At 39.7% G+C, this 16220-nt stretch overlaps 1 long non-coding RNA gene across 1 annotated transcript in view; it reads right to left on the reverse strand.

Annotated features, from left to right (window-relative positions):
* Window positions 1-509: 509 nt before the first annotated feature.
* The window catches only part of LOC125483688, a 227389-nt gene continuing 211678 nt past the window's right edge, over window positions 510-16220 (reverse strand). The window contains exon 6 of the long non-coding RNA XR_007262637.1: window positions 510-549. This is a non-coding gene — a long non-coding RNA (uncharacterized LOC125483688). The remainder of the gene's footprint in view (window positions 550-16220) is intronic.

The raw sequence follows: 16220 nt of genomic DNA on the forward strand, positions 1-16220 counted from the left end.
ATCTCCAATGAATTGTTTAATTGTTCACCACCTTTCACGACTGGATATGGCAAGACTGCAGGGCTTAAATCTATCCATTGGCTTACTTTATAGAGGTTTATAAAACCATGAGGGCCATGGGTACGGTGAATAGCCAAGGTCTTTTTCCTAGGGTGGTGGAATCCAAAACTAGAGGAGATAGTTCCTTTTTAAATCTTTCCCCTTTCACCTTAAACCTGAGAGGTAATTTTTTCACACAGAGGCTGGTGCGTGTATAGAACGAGCTGCCAGGTGAAGTGGTGGAGATGGGTACAATCACAACATTTAAAAGGCAACTGGATGGGTGCATGAATAGGAAGAGCTTGGAGGGATATGGACTTGGACAAGTTGGACTGAAAGGTCTGTTTCTGTGCTGTACGACTCTATGACTCTATGTTTGTGAATGTCATATCCGCCTATCTCTGGGGTATAAAACACAACAAGTCCAACATCCACACTTGCCACTTGCCTGTTATTAGCAGGTAGCCCCTGGGTCATGTGATTCTCCATATCCTCCTGTCGACATCGTCCCTGGAATGATAAAAATTTTGTCATGGATACAACAGAGGAATCTTATTTTTATGACAACCAGTTTGACACACAGACATTGTGTTAGATAGGATGAAGTATTATTAATTATTAATTCAAAAGAATGAAAATTAAAACTATGAATAAAAGCAAAACATCGCAAAGGATAGTAAAAAATGGTAGCAATGTCAAACAAAACAATCCAGATTGTTAACATCCTCACAACAGTGTGAGCCCAGAGAATGAGTCTTGGAATATTTTGTCTAGTGGGATACATTGGCTATGTGGGCATTACTGGCCAAGCCAGCACTTACTGCCTTGAGGGCAGTTAACAGTGAATCACATTGAATCAGAGACAGTAGGAACTGCAGATGCTGGAGAATCCGAGACAATAAGGTGCAGAGCTGGATGAACACAGCAGACCAAGCAGCATCTTGCTCCTATGATGCTGCTTGGCCTGTTTTGTTCATCCAGCTCTGCACCTTGTTTTCTCAGTGAATCACACTGTATGGGTCTGGAGTCAAGTAAAAGTTAGACTAGATAACGCTGACAGATTTCCTTCCCTAGAGGACATTAGTGAACCAGATGAGTTTTAACATCAATGGTTGTCATTAGGTTAGCTTTTTATTCCACTTTTTTTTATTGAATTCAAGTTTTACCGTTCTGCATAGTGGGATTCAAACCAATATCTCCAGAACATTAATTTGGTTCTCTAGTTTATTGATCCAGTGACATTACCTGTTATCCCAACCCCCCTATTGTCTCCACAACATTTTGTGTAAGTACACTATCACCATGTCAATAGGCAGCCAAAGCATCCCACACTGATAATGTTTGAATGCGCGTCACAAGAACCATTGCTGATCTTTGAATGCATGTCATATGAACCATTGTGGCACATATTGCTGTGGGGTATTAACTAATGCAGCCAAGTATTCCTGATATCCTTCCAGCCCAGCAAGCACCCAGTAGCATTCACACTGGCTGAGCTTGATTGAATTTAAATCCTAGTGGTTTTGAATGTCTCGGATTTTTTGGGCAGTTAAACAAACGGCCAAAGATCACATGGGTAACGTAACTGCAGATTCTGTTCTATGGAGCCAGTCCCAAAATGCTCTATGCTTCAACAAGCCATTAATAATTCCAATCAGAATGGACAGAGCAAAAATTGGATGAAAATCGAGCATCACTAGTCAGCCAATTTCACAGCTGGTTGTGCCCATCTTACACCTATAAAGAAAATGATAAGATGCTCTCAGAGGTTCCAAATGGTTCTTTAGGAGGAGTGTCAAGGCTTCAGTGTGGGCATGGAGATAGTTACTGGAATGGGACACAGGATAAGGGAATTCAGTTATTTAGAGAGATTGTGGCTGTTCAGACAGAGAGATTGCAAGAGGAAATTTGATGGAGGCATTCAAAATCATGAATTGTTCTGATGGAATGTATAAAGTGAAGACCATTTCAGTGGCAGAATGAGTAATATTCAGAAAATCTTGGCAAAGGAAACAGAAAGAAACATATATCTTAATACAGCAAGTTATTGTAATCCGGAATGTACTAGCTAAAAGGGTTTTGGAGACAAAAACAACCGTAGCACTCAAAGGAGATTCAGTTAAATATACGATAATATGTGCAGGGCTGTGAGGACAGTGTAAGGAGTGGAATCAATAGTTCTACTAAGGAGCCAGCCCAGGCACTATGGGCTGAATGATCTTCTTTTGTGCTGTATTAGTATCCCTAATAGCCGTCTTCAAAATAATTAAATTGTCTTGTAAGCAAATCAGACTGCCACCCATCTCCATCAAATCTGAATAAAAACCAAAAGAACTGCGGATGCTGTAAACCCACCAACTCCCACAGCTACCTGGACTATACATCCTCACACCCCACTTCCTGTAAAGACTCCATCCCATTCTCTCAATTCCTCTGTCTCCGTCGCGTATGTTCAGATGAGGCCAACTTCGACAAGGAAGCCTCTGAAATGTCCACATTCTTCCTCAACCGAGGAATCCCCAGCTCCGTTGTCGACAGGGCCCTCAATCAGGTCCGACCCATCTCCTGCACTTCTGCCCTCACCCCTTCTCTTCCCTCCCACAACAGCGATAGGGTTCCCCTTATCTTTACCTACGATCCCACCAGCATCCACATCCAGAAGATCATCAGACGCCATTTCCGCCACCTCCAGCAAGATGCCACCACCAGACACATATTCCCCTCGCCTCCCTTGTCCGCCTTCCACAGGGACCATTCCCTCTGGGACACCCTGGTCCATACTTCCTTCACCCCCAACACCTCCCCACAGCCCTTCGGCACCTTCCGCTGCAACACTTCACCTGCACTTCAAGAATCTAGTCTACTGCATTCGCTGCTCACAATGTGGTCTCCTCTACATTGGGGAAACGAAGCATAGACTTGGCGACCGCTTCACAGAACATCTACGTTCTGCTCGCAAAAAAGACCCTGAACTACCTGTTGCCTGCCACTTCAATGCACCACCCTGCTCCCTGGCCAACATCTCTGTCTCTGGCTTGCTACAATGTTCCACTGAAGCCCAACACAAGCTGGAGGAACAACACCTCATTTTCCGCTTGGGGACCCTACAGCCCTCCGGACTCAATATTGAGTTCAATAATTTTAGGGCCTAAACTCTCCCATGTCCCAGCCCCCCACCCCACACACCAGGCCTTGTTACCACATAGCCTGCCACTACACATTGCCTCAATTGAGTTAGAAGAAATAATCAGTTTACAAGCAGACTGATGTAAACAGGAAACGAATAATTTAGTTTAACTAAAAAGCACAAATGATCATTTCTTATTATAAAGTTAGACTTAACAAATTTCTCTTTGAGCAAATGATTTTATTACAGTCAATGACCCAATAGGTCAAATGGAATATAATCTCTCCTTCTATTGTAATATTACATCTGATTCTCGATAAATTTTGCTGAAGCTAAAAATGAATAGAATCATTTTTCAATGCTATAATTACAGATAATCAATGTAAAGTAATAAGATGATTGTAGTATGCATGCTTCATTTACCTGCTTCAATGGACAATGTCATTTTTTAATTAAGGCAGAAAATACTCAACAAATCAGTGTGCATATCAAAAGAGAAAAGCTGTTTTAATTTTTGTAAAGCAATCTGTTGCTGTGTTTTGTATGTAGCTCTTCAGTCACACGACGATCAACAAATGTCGGTCTCTCAGCTACTCAACCTCCTTTCCTTAGACTGCATCCCACCTGGTTTCACAAGAGTTCATTGCAACTTTTAAAATCTGCCATAATTCCAGCTCTCCAGCTGCTCTGAACTGAAAACACCAATTTGCAGACCATTCTTAGCCAGACTGCATGAAACCAGTTAACGGGAGCACTTTAGCAACAAGAACTAACTTTCTTTGACTCCCTCTCACAAACAAACTTGAACTTCTGTGACTGACCCTTGAACTGATCTCAGTAACTTACCATAACTCTTCAAAAGAGTCCTGCCCCTATTACGAGTCAGGAACAAATATTTCATGCACTGGAACATCTTGTACTTTAAATGCTGCAATGTTATTGGTCACTAGATTGCATAACACTAATGGATATAGAGAAAAGAATCATAGGGGTGATAGTATTTTATATACCCATCCAATAATACCCAAGAGAGAGCTAAGAAGAGCCAGGAGGGGACATGAGAAGTTTTTAGCAGGTAGGATCAAGGAAAACCCTAAAGCTTTCTGTAGGTATGTCAGGAATAAAAGAATGACTAGATTAAGATTAGGACCAGTCAAGGACAGTAGTGGGAAGTTGTGCGTGGCATCTGAAGAGATGGGAGAGCCACTAAATGAATATTTTTCGTCAGTATTCACACAGGGAAAAGACAATGTTGTTGAGGAGAATACTGAGATACAGGCTATTAGACTAGACGGGATTGGGGTTCATAAGGAGGAGGTGTCAGCAATTCTGGAAAGTGTGAAAATAGATAAATCCCCTGGGCCAGATGGGATTTATCCTAGGATTCTTTGGGAAGCTAGGGAGGAGATTGCAGAGCCTTTGGCTTTGATCTTTATGTCGTCATTGTCTACAGGAATAGTGCCAGAAGACTGGAGGATAGCAAATGTTGTCCCCTTGTTCAAGAAGGGGAGTAGAGACAACCCTGGTAATTATAGACCAGTGAGCCTTACTTCGGTTGTGGGTAAAGTGTTGGAAAGGATTATAAGAGATAGGATTTATAATCATCTAGAAAGGAATACTTTGATTAGGGATAGTCAACACGGTTTTGTGAAGGGTAGGTCCTGCCTCACAAACCTTATTGAGTTCTTTGAGAAGGTGACCAAACAGGTGGATGAGGGTAAAGCGATTGATGTGGTGTATATGGATTTCAGTAAAGCGTTTGATAAGGTTCCCCACGGTAGGCTATTGCAGAAAATACGGAGGCATGGGATTGTGGGTGATTTAGTGGTTTGGATCAGAAATTGGCTAGCTGTAAGAAGACAGAGGGTGGTGGTTGATGGGAAATGTTCATCCTGGAGTTCAGTTACTAGTGGTGTACCACAAGGTTCTGTTTTGGGGCCACTGCTGTTTGTCATTTTTATAAATGACCTGGATGAGAGCGTAGAAGGATGGGTTAGTAAATTTGCGGATGACACTAAAGTCGGTGGAGTTGTGGATAGTGCGGAAGGATGTTGCAGGTTACAGAGGGACATAGATAAGCTGCAGAGCTAGGCTGAGAGGTGGCAAATGGAGTTTAATGCGGAAAAGTGTGAGGTGATTCACTGTGGAAGGAGTAACAGGAATACAGAGTACTGGGCTAATGGTAAGATTCTTGGTAGTGTGGATGAGCAGAGAGATCTCGGTGTCCATGTGCATAGATCCCTGAAAGTTGCCACCCATGTTGATAGGGTTGTTAAGAAGGTGTACGGTGTGTTAGGTTTTATTGGTAGAGGGATTGAGTTTCGGAGCCCATGAGGTCATGTTGCAGCTATACAAAACTCTGGTGCGGCTGCACTTGGAGTATTGCGTACAGTTCTGGTCGCCGCATTATAGGAAGGATGTGGAAGCATTAGAAAGGGTGCAGAGGAGATTTACCAGGATGTTGTCTGGTATGGAGGGAAGGTCTTGTGAGGAAAGGCTGAGGGACATGAGTCTGTTTTCGTTAGAGAGAAGAAGGTTAAGAGGTGACTTAACAGAGACATACAAGATGATCAGAGGATTAGATAGGGTGGACAGTGAGAGCCTTTTTCCTCGGATGGTGATGGCTAGCACGAGGAGACATAGCTTTAAATTGAGGGGTGATAGACATAGGACAGATGTCAAAGGTAGGTTCTTTACTCAGAGAGTAGTAAGGGCGTGGAATGCCCTACCTGCAACAGTAGTAGACTCGCCAACTTCAAGGGCATTTAAATGGTCATTGGATAAACATATGGATGATAATGGAATAGTGTAGGTTAGATGGGTTTCAGATTGGTTTCACAGGTCGGCGCAACATCGAGGGCCGAAGGGCCTGTACTGCACTGTAATGTTCTATGTTCTATGTTCTAATTTTCTTTCCTTAGCTGGTTCAAAGTACATTTGAAATTATCTTTTGTTTGGTTTCTTTGTTGTAAACCACTCCAGAAGACAACATATATAAAGAAGGTACAAAAAGAGTGGTGCTGAAGATGGTGAGTGCCAACTAATTTAGTAATTTTATTCAGTTCACATGTAGAACGCTAGGGAAAAAAGATACACTAAAGCGGTCATTTGAATTGGGACACCCTGCAGCAAAGTGACTTTTGGTTAACAACAGAGATATTGAAATATTTTAGCAAGGGATCACGTGCTCTGAGTTATGCATGGTCAATTGATTTTACATTTCATTCGACTCATATCTGAGTTACCACACTAACTTGGGAAAGAGTGATAACTAGCTAGGAACAGAATCTACCAAAGAAAAATGATCCTTTGCTGAGTTAAAAAGAAAATTCCCACAAATTTTGAACAGCAAAAAAATGTCGCACTTAAATGTACTGTAATCTGAGCAAGACAGCTCACAATTGAACTGGACAGAGCAAAAATTGGGAAAATAATCAAAGTATCAAAACATTTTGAAGAGATCCAGGCATTTGGACTCTGGGTCATGTAAGAAAAGTCTTTTTCACACAGTTGGTAATTAGGGTACGGAATGCACTACCTGGCAGTGTATCAGGTGCAGGTTTGATTGAGGCACTCAGGAGAGCTTTGGATGATTATTTGAATAAAAATAGTGTGTAAGTGCGCGGCGACAAAGCAGGATGTTGGGACTAGGCAACGAGACTTGTTTGAAGAGCTCGTGTTGGCACAATAGACCACAACATCTCTTTCCATGCTGTAACAATTATGTAATTCTGTGATTCTCTGTGATATGGGTTGCGCCAGGGAATTGTAGGAATACAGTTTAACACCTCTGCTCCAGAAAAAAAACAAAATGATAAACCAAGTAATGGTAGTTTCTTTTGTCTAACATCTGTTACGGACAAACTTCTAATATTCACAACTCAAGGTCAAATTAATGAATATTTGCAAATGCATGGATTCATCAATGTTTTGAAATGCATGTGTTAACTGAGAACAACTAGGTTAAATAACACAATTTGTGAATGAAAATGAGATTTTTTTGAAAATCTCTGGATTGTACAGATGTTTGAATTACCATTGATGCATGAATGGAAATTGACAGTTCAAAAACATAATTATTTGAAATAAACATAGACATCAACAAGTCATAAATGACCAATAGAAATTTTAGACTTGTCGGGTCTTGGAGTACAAAAGCAAATCAGTAATAGCAAACCTGTGCAGTGGTTAAACTACAGTAACAATATGGTTTTCAAATGTTGTGCATTTTGCAACCAAAATGTGAATAAATCCATCTGGCAGTACATGGAGAATCATCAGAATGCTACCAAGGATAGGGGACAATAGCAATGGGGAATGTTAGATTCTAAAATAACTTCAATTAAAGCAGAGAGCACAGAGATGAAAGACAGAGCTTGCATATATATAATGCCACATTATCTCAGGAAACTTTAAATCATTTGCTGCCAATTATTTATGCTGACATACAGCCACAGTTGTGATGATGGAATATATAGTAGCCAATTTGTGCATAGCTATGTCCCACAACCAGCAATGATGCCAAGGGATAAATATGGGCCAGATTATAAAAGTAACCTTGAAATTTTGAGCACCACAAATGAAGTTTAACTAAAAATGTGCCCAAGATTTAAACTGCTGTTGATATATTATGGGCTAAGTAGTAAGGATGGCAAGATTTAATCCCAAACATCGAAGCAGTTTTCAAAAACAGTGGTCCATCTTCAGATTAGTTATATGTAAAGAATATCAGCTATAAACAGAGATTTTAGAAGACAGTATATGGTTCTGATGAAAGTTGGGTCTGGAGAATGCCATGCTTGTTCTTTTGGTTCTTTCCATTATGTGCATCTCTAAGTAATTGGTCTCACACCAATGTCTTCGCTAGGTTATCTTGACACTGAGTAGGACAGTCCAGTCAAATTTTGACTTCAGTCGTGTTCCAGTGTGTAAATAATTGCTCTAGCTTTGTCAGAGCAGGGATAAATAGTGGCCTGTCCTTGATTTGCTTTTGCTTCGTATTTCTGCAGAGGTCTAATACAATATTTTGCAGCTTCTGGAGAACGCAATAGATTATAAACATAAAACATGACATACATGTATATATATATATAGGGATTATGAAATGATTAATGAATGAGATAGATATCATCTTCCCATTGAATTAATTAATGTCCCAACATTCTCATCCCTTGTGAAGATTTCTGGGTTTCATCTCTTTTTAAGAGAGTAATAATTAGTTTTTTTGTACACTGGTACCATGTCTATTTTATTGCATTACTCTCTGATTTATAATATTTGCTTTATTGACCTTGTTTTGAAGTGAAAAATTATAGTCCTCCAAAACAAAAGCTCATTCTTCAACAGCTTTCACCCTTTCATCTGCTTGAGAGTCCTCCAGGAATGAAGATCTGTTTAAAGTTTCCAATCTTGTTAGTCTTCCTAATGAGGCATAATTGAGCTTGCTAGTGGTTTAATATGTGTATTCATCTGACAGTTCATTGATTTCCAAACGTTTTATGTTTTCATTCGATTTTCCATATCTCCTTATATGTGGATTCCAAAAATTATTGCTGATTCTTTATTTCTGCTTTTGGATAGCTCTGTGTGGCTTTTGCTTTTGCTAGTCGTTAATATGTCACATTCTTAATTTAAGAACAGAATTAAATGGTATCCTACATCCATCTGTTCTTCTATCTCTATCAATGGCAAATGTCAGAAGCAAAAGAATTTGGAAATGATTCTATGATGTGTCACAGTCAAAGAGGAAGTGCACTAATTTATTTTGCGATTGTTTATTCTTTCTTAAGTCCAATACAGCAAGGTATTATTTGATTTACTCCTTTTCATTTTTACTCCTAGTCCTAACTGAGGCAGGTATTCCCAAACTCTGGATTTTGGAATTCAATTTTGGAAACAAATCCACAGCAAATTCCTTCAATTTTAAATCAAAGATAAAGTTTATTCATAAAACTTTCAAAATATAGGGGAATTGGCCCACTAATCGAGCTATGTGTTATGTGTGTATGCATACACAAAATACGTACACACACAATCAGCAAATAAAGGAGGTGGGGGCAGAACAGGACAGGAAACAGGTTACACATTGCAAGTTTTGGTGAAGCTGCTGCAACTTCCTGGAATTTAGTGTCCAATAATAATTTCCTTGATGAGTTATATCTAGACAGTTTCCTTTTTGCAGGCAAACTATAGATAACTTTTCAACCTGCAAATTGGAGACAGAGATGGAGGTCCAAGCCAAGCTTGCAACTCAACCAGGAAATTATTTTGTGTCTCTGGAGATCAAATGTTAACTGACTTAGAATCCCAGAATTGTACATTTAAGCATTTCAGCAAGCTCTGATTTCAGTCATACAACAAAAGCAAGCATTTCAAGGGCTGAGGGTCCATCTCGTTGGGCTGATTGAAAGATCATTAAGTTAGCAGTGTAGCTTTACCTCTTCCCTTGGAATTTCTGTTGCAAGGTCACCAAATAAATGTTAAAAGAAAACACTCATTGCGGGAGAATGGGTGCTGACGCTTTTTAATTGCTGGAAACAGACAGCTCATCTCCAACTTCTCTCAGACAGCTTTAGCTGAAATGTCTACATAATACAGGCCTTCAGAAGCGATGGGAATTTAGTTATGTGATCAGCCTTGGCCATTTTATGGCCAACAAGCTTGTCCATATTTAATTTTTTTGAAAATTAAAATAATTTATTAATGATTTCTCTTCATGCCTTCTGGACACAACAAATGGCTAATTATTATGATGGGCATGGTCTCTAATTCGAGGATAAGGCTTTTGTCTTTTGAAGTTAGGCTTGATTATATATGTTTAGCAAACAAATTTCTGTTCAGCATCATCGTATCAATATTTACAACCTGATCAAACACAGGATTGTCTTGAATTATTGTCTACCATTAAACAAGGCAGAAATAAAGGCACAAAGGCATTTTGTCTGTAGTCATTTCCCTTCTTTCTTCAGTTTGAAAAAGTTTTGCATCACAATATTTTGGAAATGGTAACTGATAACAGAGCAAGCAAGTGAAGCCAATGGTACATAAAGAACTTTGTATCTCTTAACCAATAGATTTAATGGTTTGAAAGAAAAGAAACACTAATGACAGAGTAGTAAATAAAACGGAATCCTTTTTAATTATGTATTATTTTATGTGATGTGTGTATCACTGACAATGCAAGCATTTATTGTCCATCCCTAATTGCCCTGGAGAACATAGGAACAGGAGTTGGCCATTCAACCCCTGAAATCTGGATTGTCCACTTATTATGAACATAGTTGATCAACATTTCAATACTTTTTACCTACACTATCCCCATAACCCAGTTTACCATGAGTAATTTGAAATCTATCAATGTCTACTTTAAATATACTTAAAGAATGAGCTTCCATAACCTCCTAGGGTAGAGAATTGCATAGATTTGCCACCCTCTGAATAAAAACAATTCTCATCAACTTGGTCCTAAATGGCATTCCCTTATTTTGTTAATTCTTCCTTTGGTTCTAGATTCCCACATCTTAATTACCTGAATTTATCCTGTTTAAGTACTTATAGGTTTCAATGAGATTACCTCTCACTTTTCAAAACTCTTAGAGCACACAGGCCCGGTCTGCCCAATCTCTCTTTGTGTAACAGCCTCACCGTCGAGGCAATAAGTCTGGTGAAGCTTTGTTTTACTTCCTATATGCCAATAATATCTTTCCTGAAATGAGTCCAAAACTGCATACAGTGCTCCAGGTACAGTCTCTCCTATGTAATTGAAACAAAACCTCAATCCTCTTGTACTGAAAACCTTTTATGATAAAGGCTTTTTCATTAGCTGCCCTAATAACTTGGTGCACCTAAAGGTTAACCTTAAATGGCTATTGACAAGGACACCTAAATCACTTTGCACACCTACACTTTAAGAATTGATGACCACTAAATCAACTATCATTATAATCACCTCCCTCAATGTATACGATGAGGTTCTGGGGGCTGATTAACCTTCAACTCTGTAATAACTTAGCAAACTTGATTGGAAAGGAACATTGTTTATTGTTGAATACCATAATCTACTTTTGGTGTATATATAGGCTAATCTCAGCCTTGGGCAGTCAATTCTGCAGGCCCACCCCTGGGTCTGCTTTATAAAGGCCTCAGGTGATAAGTTCCAACTGGACAGACCATTGCCTGTTGTCAAGGGAGCACATGCTGAATGAGCTCCACAAAGAGACTAATTGGAGATTTCCTGTGACCCTTGTAGATGTTGCCACAAGCCCATTAATTTCTCCAGTACAACTTTCTTACATCTATCTTATTGTGAAGGTTGCATGCATTGAGGTAGTCTGCTCTTAACATTGCAAATTTGACATAATTCCAAATTTGAGACATACTTGATACTTAGCGGTGTTTCTCCTGTTTTTTTATTTTCTCCCTCACAGCTTTTCTACTTCCTGTAACAAGCTTAACTCCCTTCCAATGTGGTTAGCTTTCAGGTTCCAGTCCCATGATAAGATAATTTAAATCAACCCCAACTATAGTAGCAAATCTCCCTGTGAGGATGGCATTCCCTGACCTGTTCAGAGGTAAGCCGTCCATTAATTTCACATTAATTTAATTCAACTCCTCAAATTCCCTTATCATTTGAATCTCTACTTCAGTGATATTTCTTATATCTGCCTCAGTGAAAAGAGACATAAACTACTCACTTAGTTTCTCCAACATTTCTCTATTCCCTGTTATAAATTTCCTGACTCTGCTTTTAATGGGTTGACATTCATCTTAACCAAATGGTGGCCCAGTGGTTAACACTGTTGCCTCACAGCGCCAGGGGCCTGGGTTTGATTCCACCCTCAGGCAACTGTCTGTGTGGAGTTTGCACATTGTCTGCATGTGTTTCTTCCAGGTGTTTGGGTTTCCTCCCACAGTCCAAAGATGTGCAGGTTAGGTGGATTGGCCATGCTAAATTGCCCGTAGTGTTCAGGGATGTGTAGATTAGGTGGGTTATAGGAGAATGGGTCTGGGTGGGATGCTCCAAGTGTCAGTGTAGACTTGCTGGGCTGAAGAACCTGTTTCCACACTGTAGGGATTCTATGATTTCCTTTTTACGCTCCTGTAGAAGCTTTTACAATACTTTTTTTTTTGTGAGGTTGCATTGGTATTTTATTCTTCCTTTCCTTATTAGTTTCATGGTTCTTATTTTGCTGTATTATGAAGATGTCCCAATCCATAGATTTATTGCTATTTCTGGCCACTTTATAAGCATTTTCTTTTCATATTCTGCAATTCTTAACTTTTGTTTTAAGCCACAGTTGACTGACACTTTCTGAATTTTGCACCTTTAAAGATATGTAGTTGATTTAAGCCATATAATAGTTCTTTAAAAATTGTCTATTGCCTATTTATTGTCATACCTTTTAACATATTTTCCTAATCTAGTTCAGCCAACTTGTGCCTAATGCTTTCATAAATTAAATTAACACCGTTGCTTCAGTTTGAATTGCTTTACTTTCAAATAATTAAAACAGTGGTCTCTCATCCGTTAAAGGCTATTTTGTAAGAAGATTATGAATTCGCCCCTTTTCATTACATAATACTAGATCCAAAACAACCCATCTTCTCATCAGCTCCTCAAAATACTGCTTTAGAAAACTATCACAAAGGCAATACAGAAATTCACTCTCCACAGTTTTAGTGCTCCTCTGATTTATCCAGTCCACATACAAATTGAAATCACCCATGCTTATTGTGTTGCACATGCTACAAACTTCTCTCATCTTCTGATTTATGCCATACCCCACACTACCACTGCTGTATGGTAGCCTAAAAGTAACTCCAATCAATGTTTCCTACCCCAGCTCACTTTTTCTTAATTCTACCCAAACAGCATTATTCTTCTGATCTGAGATCCTCCTTTATGAATATAGTTTGCATCACTTTTATAAGCTCAACTTCACCTTTCTTTTCATTCTTGTCTGAAAGTCCTACCATTAAATATCCTTGAATATTCAGTTCCAAGTCCAGTCACCATGCAGCTATGTTTCTGTACTGGCAATTATATCATCACCATATACCTCTATTGTGCCTCAAGATCATCTATCTTATTGTGAAGGTTGCATGCATTCAGGTAGTCTGTTCTTAACTTTGCTACTTTGACATTATTCCAAATTTGAGACAGACTTAACGGTGTTTCTCCTGTCTTTTATTTTCTTCCCCACAGCTTTTCTTCTTCCTGTAACCAGCTTAACTCCCTTCCAAGGTGGTTAGCTTACAGGTTCCAATCCCGTGATGAGATCATTTAAATCAACCCCAACCGCAGTAGCAAAACTCCGTGCAAGGATGTCATTCCCTGACCTGTTCAGATGTAAGCTCTCCAACTCTCCACACTCTCTGCACTCTTTTTAAACTTGCTGCCTCCTGTCTTTCTGCTGCGCTCAGATTGAAGCTACCCACTGCTCTCTGTGTTCTTTTTAAGCCGCTGTTTCCTGTCTTGGCACTATGTCAGAATCAAATAATTATGGACACAAGTGACTCATATGAGTTTTGACAATAATGGTCACATGATCGTCATTAAGGTAGCCTTTAATGCAGATTTTTACTGAATTCAAATTACACCATCTGCCATGATGGAATTCAAAGTCTTGTCCCCAGAACATTAAATTAGTGTTCTGCATTACTACTTCAGTAGGTATAAACACAATGCCATTACCTCTGTTAGGTGAAGGTGCATTGCCAATCTTGAGCAATTTGGTTGTATACGTAGGAGGTAATGGTTAGCAAGTTTGCAGATGACACCAAAATTGGAGGTGTAGTGGACAACAAAGAAGGTTACCTCAGAATACAATGGGATCTTGAACAGATGGGCCAATGGGAATGGCAGACGAGTTTAATTTGGATAAATGTGAGGTGCTGTATTTTGGAAAGGCAAATCAGGGCAGAACTTATACACTTAATGGTAAGCTCCTGGGGAGTGTTGCAGAACAAAGAGACCTTGGAGTGGAGGTTCATAGTTCCTTGAGATTGGAGTTGCAGGTAGATAGAATAGTGAAGAAGATGTTTGGTACGCTTGCATTTATTGGTCAGTGCATTGAGCATAGGAGTTGGGAGGTCACGTTATAGCTGTACAGGACATTAGTTAGGCCACAATTGGAATACTGTGTGCAATCCCAGTTTCCCTGTTATAGGAAGGATGTTGTGAAACTTGAAAGGGTTCAGGAAAGTTTACAAGGATGTTGCCAGGGTTGGAGGGTTTGAGCTATAATGAGAGGTTAAATAGGCTGGGCTATTTTCCCTGGAGGATTGGAGACCTTATCGAGGTTTATAAAATCATGAGGGGCATGGATAGGGTAAATAAACAAAGTCTTTTCCCTGGGGTGGGAAACTAGAGGGCATAGGTTTAAAGTGAGATGAGAAAGATTTAAAAGTGATCTAAGGGGCAACTTTTTCATGCAGAGGGTGTGTGTGTATGGAATGAGCTGCCAGGGAAGTGGTGGAGGCTGGTAAAATTAAAACATTTAAAAGGCATCTGGATGGGTATATGAATAGGAAGGGTTTAGAGGGATATGGGCCAAATACTGGCAAATGGAACTAGCTTTATCCAGGATGTCTGGTCAGCATGGACAAGTTGGACCGAAGTGTCTGCTTCCTTGTTGTGTATTTCTATGACTCTATAACTCCAATGATGTCATTAGAGAATAGGGACACGGGTAGTGCTGTTAAGATTGGAATTCCACGAATTTGGCCCAATGTTGATGCAGGAATGGTAATATAGTTCCAAGTCAGGATGGCGTGTGGCTTAGAGGCAAACTTGCAAGTAGTGGTGTTCCCATGCACCTTCTGTCCATGTACTTCTAGGTAATAGAGATTACAGGTTTGGAAGGTACTGTGGGAGCTGCCTTGCTTGTGCTTAGATATTCGCATATAGCATGGACAAAACAGGGAGATGCAGACTCAGAGATAGATCAGGACAGCTGGAAAAGAAGACCAGGAAGGCTGACTTAGGAACCCCAGGGAACCTCAGGGCAGCATTGGCTTGGTGATGCTAACTGCCTGCAAAAGATCCATAGTGGTGATGTTAAATACAAGCTGGACTGCAACCTTGTGATTCTAGTTAGAAACAGCCTCAAGAAAGAAATTGAAACAACAGGACATAGAATCATAGAGTCAAACAACATAGAGTTAAACAGATGCTTTCGTCCAGCTCGTCCAAGCTGACCAGGTTTCCTAAACTAGACTCATCCCATTTGCTTGCATTTGGACCATATCCATATGTTTATAGAACATAGAACATTACAGCGCAGTACAGGCCCTTCGGCCCTCGATGTTGCGCCGACCTGTGAAAACCAATCTGAAGCCCTTCTAAACATTTCCTATTCAGAACCCATCTAGTTGTTTTATAAATGTTGTAATAGTACCAGCCTCCACCACTTCCTTTTGCAGCTCATTCCATACACGCACCACTCTCTGTGTGAAAAAGTTGCCCCTCATGTCCATTTTAAGTCTTCCCCCTCTCACCTTATGCCTATGCTGTCTAGTTTTGGACTCCCCCACCCTTTGCTATTCACCTTATCTATGCCCCTCATGAGTTTATAAACCTCTGTAATGTCACTCCTCAGCCTCCTACACTCCAAGGAAAAAAGTCCCAGCTTATCCAGCCTCTCCTTATAACTCAAACCTTCTCGGCTTGGTAACATCCTTGATAATCTTTTTTTGCACCCTGTCCATGTGGCAATCATGTGACAGTCCACGATAGGGATTTTGAAGAAGTTCTGAGGTCAAATCTTCAAAAATGAAGATTAAATTACTTCTGAAGGAGATAACATTTTTTTTAAATGATTCTCTCTGGTCCATTATGTCGCAACACAGCCAGTACATTGCAGAGAAATCTGTGGGATTCGGCATTCTGTTATTTGATAAAGAATTTCGACCACAGTCTGTTAACGCAAATCAATACTGGATGTTAGAGTATAAATTGTATGTTTTTACATACAGTAAGTTGTTTTAATTTTTACATTTTGTAAAGTTCATTTTATTTATTCAAACCTATGGAAGCTGTGTCTTTATTCTCTCA

This window comes from Rhincodon typus, chromosome 8 (assembly GCF_021869965.1).
Source record: "Rhincodon typus isolate 14 chromosome 8, sRhiTyp1.1, whole genome shotgun sequence".
Classification (NCBI taxonomy): domain Eukaryota; kingdom Metazoa; phylum Chordata; class Chondrichthyes; order Orectolobiformes; family Rhincodontidae; genus Rhincodon; species Rhincodon typus.